General features: G+C 42.4%; 1 long non-coding RNA gene across 1 annotated transcript; it reads right to left on the bottom strand.

Annotated features, from left to right (window-relative positions):
• Positions 1-1,453: 1,453 nt before the first annotated feature.
• Positions 1,454-4,334, bottom strand: LOC123125154 (uncharacterized). The gene is made up of 3 exons (XR_006461309.1): positions 4,115-4,334; positions 3,920-4,030; positions 1,454-3,251 (listed from the first exon to the last, which is right to left on the bottom strand). It is a non-coding gene; the product is annotated as an uncharacterized lncRNA (long non-coding RNA).
• Between the last annotated feature and the right edge of the window lie 4,540 nt (positions 4,335-8,874).

Here is an 8,874-nt window from a genome sequence, read left to right on the forward strand (position 1 = left end):
ATGGATGTATTCAAACGACCACGCCAGGCAATCTTGGATTGTCCTCCCTTTGAGGAAACCGTACTGATTTCTGTGAATGATCTTGAGGATGACTTTCTGTAGCCGATTAGCCAAGATCTTAGTGATGATTTTCAGACAACAATTCAATAAAGTAATTGGTCTATAATCATTTGCAGTTTCTGGAGAAGAGTTCTTTGGGATCAAGGTGATGTACCCCTCACTAATACTGGTTATATCTAGTCCTCCGGCATGAAATGCATGGCACAGCTCATAGAAGTCCGACTTGATGATCTGCCAGCAGCTCTTAAGGAAACAACCATTAAAACCATCAGGACCCGGAGCCCGATCACTCGGCATTTCCCTAATAACAGTGTCAATCTCTTCATTGGAAAAAGGTGCCGACAAGTGCTCCAGTCCCTCAATCCGACGGATGATTCTGGAAAGATCAAAACGCATGTGAGTGGATTTAGAAGAACCCAAACGTTCCTTATAGGTTTTGAACAACACCCCTTCCTTGCCAACATGGTCATGTATTTCCACATCGCCATCACGAAGCATGGCGATAGAGTTGTGTCTATATCTCTCCGTGGCCAGGGATTGAAAGAGTTTGGTATTTTCATCCGCAAACCTGAAGTATCTGATCGTGCATCTTTTCCTCCAGTATTCATTCTGAAACTGTAACAATGTCTGCAAGTGATCAAAATTTTCCGGAAGTTTGATTCCTGGATAAATAGAGGTCTTTTGTCCTCGAGATTATCCATCGTAGCTAAGGATTCATTACTGTTCTGGATTATGATTTTCAGCTTTGAGATATCCCTGCTCCATCTCTTGAGATCATACCTCAGAATTTTCTGTTTTTTACAAATGCGGGCGGCAGCGTTCGGGGCATGGCATGCCTTGGACCAGGAGGTGGCAACCACGTCCATAAACCCAGAATGGTTAATCCAAAAATTCTCAAAACGAAAGAGTTTGGACTTGGGGATAGTGGACTCAATGGTAACCACACATGGGATATGATCAGACACCGGTTTTCCCAATGGCAAGACCATTGTGTTTGGGAACGAGGTGGTCCAGCAAGAGGACGAAAAGAACCAATCAAGCTGTTCAAGTAAGGGGTCGTCTTGCATATTACTCCAGGTATATGTTCGGCCCTTCACAGGTAACTCCATCAGAGACCGCGCTCGAATGATTTCATTAAAAAGCAACATGTCCGCCGCGTCACCCCCAGGTTTGTTTCTGTTATTCGTGGAACGAATAAAGTTGAAATCTCCAAGGATCAACCAGTTCTCATCGTCAGGTATATGTAGGTCAAATAACCAATTAGTAAAATCCACCCGACGCTGACCAGAACATGGACCATATACATTGATCAATTTCCACGAATCACTGGACTGTGTAGCACTCTATCCAATATTACCTAGCATATTTACAAGAATATTAGATATTTGGAGATATGAATGGATAGTAGAAATAAGAGAATTGCAACAAAAATAAAAAAATGAATTACATGATGTCCAGAATTCCTAAATCTTATAGTGCCTACAAATGGAGTATAAAACAAGAGTAAACATGTGGTTTCTTAAAATTAATACAAAGAAAAGTGTGTCAAATGAAATTCAAATGACAAAGTGAAAAAATACACATCACAGAGCTCCAAGTACTATAGCAGCAGTAGTTGAGGCCATATAAACCCGCCAACGAAATGGCATATCACTAACAAACAATATCCCCCCATGATGTGTAAACTTGTTGACACGTGAACATTTGAAGTTTATGTCATCCGGGTCGACGAGCAGCGGCAATGTTTATCTTGCAACTACATCTCAAAGGGCTAACAAATAGTAAACAATACTTGCCTGCCAAGTGAACTTCAAATGGCATGGAAAATTTCACCAAAGAATATGATACAGTTTCCTTGAGAGATCTCCCGCACTTAGTTTTATTCATGGAACATTAAGCTATGTATTTGTTATTAGATGAAAAATCAAAATTTGTAAGGTAATGGACTATGAAACTTGAAAATACTTGATAAACAATGAAATAATAGATAGGGAAGTGCAGCTTGAAATGATCATGCATCGTTTATATTCATTCATGATATACAGAAAAGCTTTTCTATCATAAACCCATTGATTTTATTATCCGTGTTACTTCTGTGCATAACAATTTTATATGCTACCCACGTGACCAACATAGTACTATTATTTATAACAAAAAACAATAATGAAACGAAATGAACCAGTATATATATTTATACAAGGTGGCAGCAGTAGAAACAAGCCTTGCTCCTACTTCGCGAATCGGACTACAAATTTAGTCTGATGCACGGATATATAGGTACTTTCAGAATACAAATTTGAAGTAGGAGCAAGGCTTGCACGAACCAGTATATATATTTATACAAAGTGGCAGCAGTAGGAAGAAGGCTTGCACGAATCAGACTACAAATTTAGTCTATATATATCTTAAACATTACTTCACGTTAATGAAGGTACAAGCTGAATCAGAACACATGTAAAAGCAATCACGGATATAGGTACAGATGCTAAAACCTTCCAGGACACAAGTGAGAAGATAAATTGGATTTTCTTATATAACTTCAAGGTCTAGAAATGCACAAAGATATTCAGTGGTGGACATTGTGAAGACAATACTATTTTATGTCTAAATTTACGAAATGAACAATATGATTGTGTTAGGTAGTTGTCAAGCATGTCTTACCATCAATGTTGTGTGCATTCAGGCATTCTAGAGTTCCTATATTTATGCCAACTACTGGACTGTAACTTCGACCAATTTTTCCAACATAACCGGTGTGCTCTCTGCTCTTTGCGCTATCCTTACTCCCTTTCACTTCCAAAAATATCAGAATAAGTGAGCATGGATATAGAGTTGTTTGCCAACATTCAGTTCGTTCACAGCCATGTTTGTAAGGCAACAAAACAAAGATGTATTTTGTATGCCCATAGTTTTACCCAAGTTTCAGCCATGAGATGAAGTTCCTCCCTGAAAACCAGCTAAGGCCTTGTAGAACTTACTACAACTGGATCAGAGAAGCACACGATCTCACTTTAAGGAAGAGACATAATAACTTATCTCAGATGACCCAGGCATGCAGAGGCGAGTAGTGGGCGCCTGTCCAACGCTTCAGTCCATGCATGTTAGGCCGCGGTCGGGGTTAGCGGAACCCACTGTTGATTCCACGCCGCCGTCAGGGAGGAAGAAGCAGAGGCCAGAGGTTGGCCGCACCGCTGCGATCCAGTATGTGTGTGTGAGATGTATGCCAATCAATCAAAGGAACTTGTTAAATACACACAAAAAATTAATCTGATCATGTTTCAGTGGTTTGTCATGTCATGTTCAGATTCAGAATAAGCTAATAGAACCCTGCACAGCAAGAAACTAAACTTGCTTATGGAAATATCTCCTTAAGTTATAGTGTTAACCATCAAGATTTTTTAACATTTGTGAAGCACGTCTGTACATTGAGAAAGTAAGATTAATAGCAAATCGAATAGCAGGAAATGAAAACAAGTACAGCTCTAGCAGTCTACCGATATGGCGCTCTTGTTGCATTGAAATTTTATTCAGATGTTTCAAAATACAATTTCTTTTTTGTTCCGTGTGCAAATATTTCTTTTGGGGGCGTTCAATTTTGCTCCAAAGATACCGACTAACCTAGACTCAAATGTTTGCCTACTCGGTTTCAGATCGATCCCCTCAACCTGTTCTATTCTATTCTAGCTGTAGAATTAGGTAGCCACAGACCAAAATCAATGAAGATACTGATTCGTGGAAATTATCTTGGGGTAAAAGACGAACTGACCAAGAAGCTATGAGATTAGTCCAAAGAAAAATGAAAAAAACAAGACCAAGTGGATCTTGAGTTTCGGTGTATGGGGCGGGCGGGAGATCAGACCTCATGGACGGGGAAGGAAACGGTGATGCCGCTGCGCTGCTGCCTCCAGTGAGCCGTGCCGTAGGCCACCGCATGGCCACTCCGCTCCGACAAGCCCGCGTCGGGTTTGACCTCCATGCCAGATCAGCACAAAGGTTTGCAAAGATAAGAGATCCTTCGCTGCAAAAGATAGTAGATGTGCTAGTGCGTCCTTACCAACAGAGGGAGAAAGAATCATGGGAGCCCATCCAGATCCAGTACAGAGAGGGACGGGAATTTCCTCCACTTCCAGGCGTGCTCCGGTTGGTTCCGATGGAGGAGCAGGAGCTGGACGACGGGCAGGAGTAGGACGGCGGCGGTGCAAAGGAGGAGGATACAGTGACGCGGCGCGGGCAGGAAGTCGCTAACTAGAGAGGGCCAAGATGGGGGCGGCGGCGGAGGAGGAGAAAGAGTGGGAGTGTCTCTAGGGTTAGGTTTTATATACGGGGAATGGTTTAGGGCTTCAAGTGGGCTTAGGTGGGCTTGCGGGCTGTACCAGTCTGTCCATGATGGTTTTCGAATCTGTCACCGCAAATCCGTCATGTATTAACCCATTTCTTGTAGTGATGGTTAGGGCCAAAGAGATCCATATGAAGCAATTCAAATGGTCGAGCGGTAGTCATGATAGTCTTCGCTGAATGCTTGGCCTTGGTCATCTTTCCAGCTTCACAGGCTTCGCACAAGTGATCCTTGAGGAATTTGACATTCTCAATGCCAATGACATGCTTCTTCTTCGCAAGCGTGTGAAAATTCCTCATGCCTGCATGACCAAATCGTCGATGCCATAGCCAACTTTCCGAAGCTTTTGCAAGTAGGCATACGGCTGGTTGTGGTCCTGTAGAGAAATCAACAATATACAAGTCTCCTCTCCTAAAGCCTTCGAAGACTTTGGAATGGTCAGCTTCCATAATCACAACACAACGATACTTGCCAAAGACAACAACCATATCAAGATCACAAAGCATTGAGACAGACATGAGATTGTATCCTAAGGACTCGACAAGCATGACTTTGTCCATGTGCCGATCCTTTGAGATAGCAACCTTACCTAGACCCAATACCTGACTTTTGCCTTTGTCAGCGAAGATGATATGCTTCAGATGCGATGGAGATAAGGGAGCATCCATCAATAGATTCTTGTCACCAGTCATGTGATTTGTACATCCACTATCGAGGACCCACTCATTTGCTTTGGGTTGATCATCCTGCAGATGAATTAGTGCAACTTACGAACTCATATACTTCATCAGCGAAGAATATGACATCAATTTCATCAGATCAATTTCATCAAGCAATAGAACAGATAAAGCAATATGAGGACGTGAGAAATGAAAGTTCATTTTTTCATGATTAGCCAGCGTCCTTTCAGGCAATTTCAGGTCTCCAGCAAGTTCTTCAGACGTTTGAGCACGTCTGGAGACTTGACCCTGCATAAGAGATTAGTTCTTTTTCTTCACCACCCACATCTGAAGGGGTGGTAAAGAGTTCATCACTCTGCGAGCTCCATATGAGAAAGGTGGCATAGAAGCCAATCCAATTCGTTTCACATAAGAGGAGTTAGGATAAGCATATGAATAAACAGAGAAATTCTTCGAGGACTTATGAACATAATGATTAGAAGAATAATGGTCATATTCATAGCCCTTAGCTCTTGCCTGCGAAACAGAGGGGTTAGCACGATGATGATAATATGAGGATTTTGATCCTTTTGAGAAATTTGATCCACGTGAGGAATTTGGTCCATATGAGGACTTGGATTCATATGAAGAATTTGGTCCATATGAAGAGTTTGATCTGGGGTTCCTATTCTTCACTGGTGGTGTCATGAGGACATTCACTTGAAGACTTTCAAGGCACCTTTTGGGAACCCAGATTTCTTCATAGGGAAACCATTCCTGCAGTTAGTGCCAACATATCTAGCAAATACTTCACCATTCTGACTTTTGAACAGTTTATAGTTGGAGTCAAAAGACTCATCAGAAGAATGAGGAGATTCACATGTAAAGCCAGATAAATTGGATGGATCAACTGGAGGTCCCTTTGCAGCAACCCATGAGGTTTTTGGGGTACTACTCAGGCTTCCAATATGTACCATCAGCATTGAGTTTCCTCTCAAAGGCAATACCCTCTTTCCTAGGGTTCCTGTTGAGGATCTGCTTTTTAAGCACATCACAAAAAGTCTGATGCCCTTTGAGGCTTTTGTACATGGCTGTCATGTACAATTCCTTCAGCCCTGCATCATCAGTGATACTAGCAATGTCCTTAGATGAGGAATTAGTGACAGTAGAGACATGTGAAGAATTTGTAGCACACGAAACATTTGAACATTCAGGAGAAGAATTAGCAGATTCACGTTCAATGCATTTCAAACATGGAGGAACAAATTCTTCCTGTGAAGCACTGATATGTTGAGCAAGTAATGAATCGCGCTCCTTTTGAAGATCTTCATAAGTCAATCTTAGCTTTTTAAGATCTTGCTTTCTCTGAAGAAATTCATAAGAAAGCTTCTCATGATCAGATAAGAGAGTGTTATGATGACCTTGAAGGTTGTCAAACCAAGAGTGAAGTCTCTGAAGATTTTTAGTTAAGGTTTTAGTGCGATCCATTTCTTCACCCAACATATCATCACTTTTGTCTAGCATATTTTGAACCTTTTGAAAAGCCTTTTGTTGTTTCACAGCAATCTTAGCAAGTTTAGAGTAGCTGGGCTTGAGGTTTTCATCAGATTCATTCTCACTTGATTCAGAGGAGGTATATTTGAGTACCTTGGCACCCTTTGCCATGAAGCAATAGGTGGGAGCGTAGTCATCATTGGCTTCATCAGCCTTGTTAGTGGAGCCATTTTCTTCAGAGTTGAAGATAGACTTGCTGATGAATGCAGTAGCGAGGAGCTAGACTCACCACACCAGACTCGGACTCCTCAGATGCCTCCTTTTCTTCATGTTCCTCAGATTCAGCCTCAGAGTCCATTTCCTTGCCAATGAATGCCCGAGCCTTCTTGGAGCTGCTCTTCTTGTGAGACGAAGACTTCGAGGATTTTGATGATGAAGACTTTGAAGATTTCTTCTTCTTCTTCGCATCATCAGAACTGTAATCCTTGTATTTCTTCTTCTTTGGTTCCTTTTCCCACTGAGGACAATCTTGAATGTAGTGATCAGGTTTCTTGCACTTGTGGCATAGCCTCTTCTTGTAGTCACTGGATGAGGAATCATTGCTCCTTGAGGATTTTCCAAAGGGACCACGTCTTGAGAACCTCTGGAATTTCTTCACGAGCAGTGCTAGCTCCTGGCTCAGTTATTCAGGATCACCAAGGCTACTACCAGAATCTTCACCTTCAGATTCAGAGACAGCCTTGGCCTTCAGGGCACGTGGTCTGCCATAGCTCGAACCATAGAGATCTCTCTTTTCAGCAAGCTGGAACTCATGAGTGTTTAGCCTCTCAAGAATATCAGCGGGATCAAGTGACTTGTAATCAGCACGTTCTTGTATCATCAATGCCAGAGTATCAAATGAGGAATCAAGCGATCTCAGCAATTTCTTCACCACCTCATGGTCGGTGATGTCAGTGGCACCAAGTGCTTGAAGCTCATTTGAGATGTCAGTGAGGTGATCGAAGGTTTGCTGAACATTTTCATTGTCGAGTCTTTTGAAGCGGTTGAAGAGATTGCGAAGAACGTCAACACGAGAGTCACGTTGAGTTGAGACTCCTTCATTCACTTTGGACAGCCTATCCCAGATAAGCTTACAAGTTTCCAAAGCACTCACTCTTCCATACTGCCCTTTGCTCAGATGGCCACATATGATGTTCTTCGCTTGAGAATCGAGTTGCTTGAATCTCTTCACATCAGTAGCGTTCTGAGAAGGTGTGAATGGGGGAACACCATTTTCCACAACATACCAGAGATCGTTATCAATTGCCTCAAGATGCATACGCATCTTATTCTTCCAGTAAGGGTAGTCCGTCCCATTGAAGGTAGGACACCCAGCAGAGACCTTGATCATACCTGCGGTCGACATAACTAAAACTCCAGGCGGTTAAACCAAAATCACACAGAACAAGGGAGTACCTTGCTCTGATACCAATTGAAAGTGTGTTATATCGACTAGAGGAGGGCTGAATAGGCGATTTTTATGAATTCTTCACTGAGGAATTTGCGGGTGAGGAAATTCCTTAGCGAAGAACTACTTGCAGCGGAATAAGTACTCAAAAGTAAACATAACAGAACACAAGCATGGTCATCATGACGAAATGAAGACAAGCACAGAGTACAGAAAGCGTAATCACAGGATAAAACAGGATGAAGACAAGCAGACTGAAGAAATTGAACTGAGGAAATTGAGAAAGTCTTCAGTCAAAGTCTTCAAACAGATATGAACAAGCTCACAACAACAGAAATGAGGAAATGAAAGAGTTGAGGAAATAGAACCAGTAAGCTTGGTGAAGACAATGATTTGGTAGACCAGCTCCAACTGTTGTCTCAGTTGTACATCTGGTTGGAGCGGCTAGGTATTCAAACCTGAGGACACACAGTCCTCACCGTATTCTCCTTGAGCTAAGGTCATATAGATCTTGCCCAATCACTCGTGGTAAGTCTTCAGGCGACTTCCAAACCTTCACAAACTCGGTCACTCGGCGATCCACAATTTCCTCTTGGATGCTCTAGACCATGACGCCTAACCGTCTGGAAGAAGCACAGTCTTCAAATGTAACAAGTGTCGGATCCACGCAGGATCAATCTCTTCAGTGATGCTCAGTCACTTTGGGTTTGTAGGTGTTTGGGTTTGGGTTTTCCTCACTCGATGATTTTCGCTCAAAGTCCTCGGAGGATGGGATGCTCTCAAATGACAAGTGTCAGTTTCTCTCGGAACAGCCAACCAGCTAGTGGTTGTAGGGGGTGGCTATTTATAGCCTAGGGAGCAGCCCGACATGATAAGAC

Source organism: Triticum aestivum, chromosome 5D (genome assembly GCF_018294505.1).
Source record: "Triticum aestivum cultivar Chinese Spring chromosome 5D, IWGSC CS RefSeq v2.1, whole genome shotgun sequence".
Classification (NCBI taxonomy): Eukaryota; Viridiplantae; Streptophyta; class Magnoliopsida; order Poales; family Poaceae; genus Triticum; species Triticum aestivum.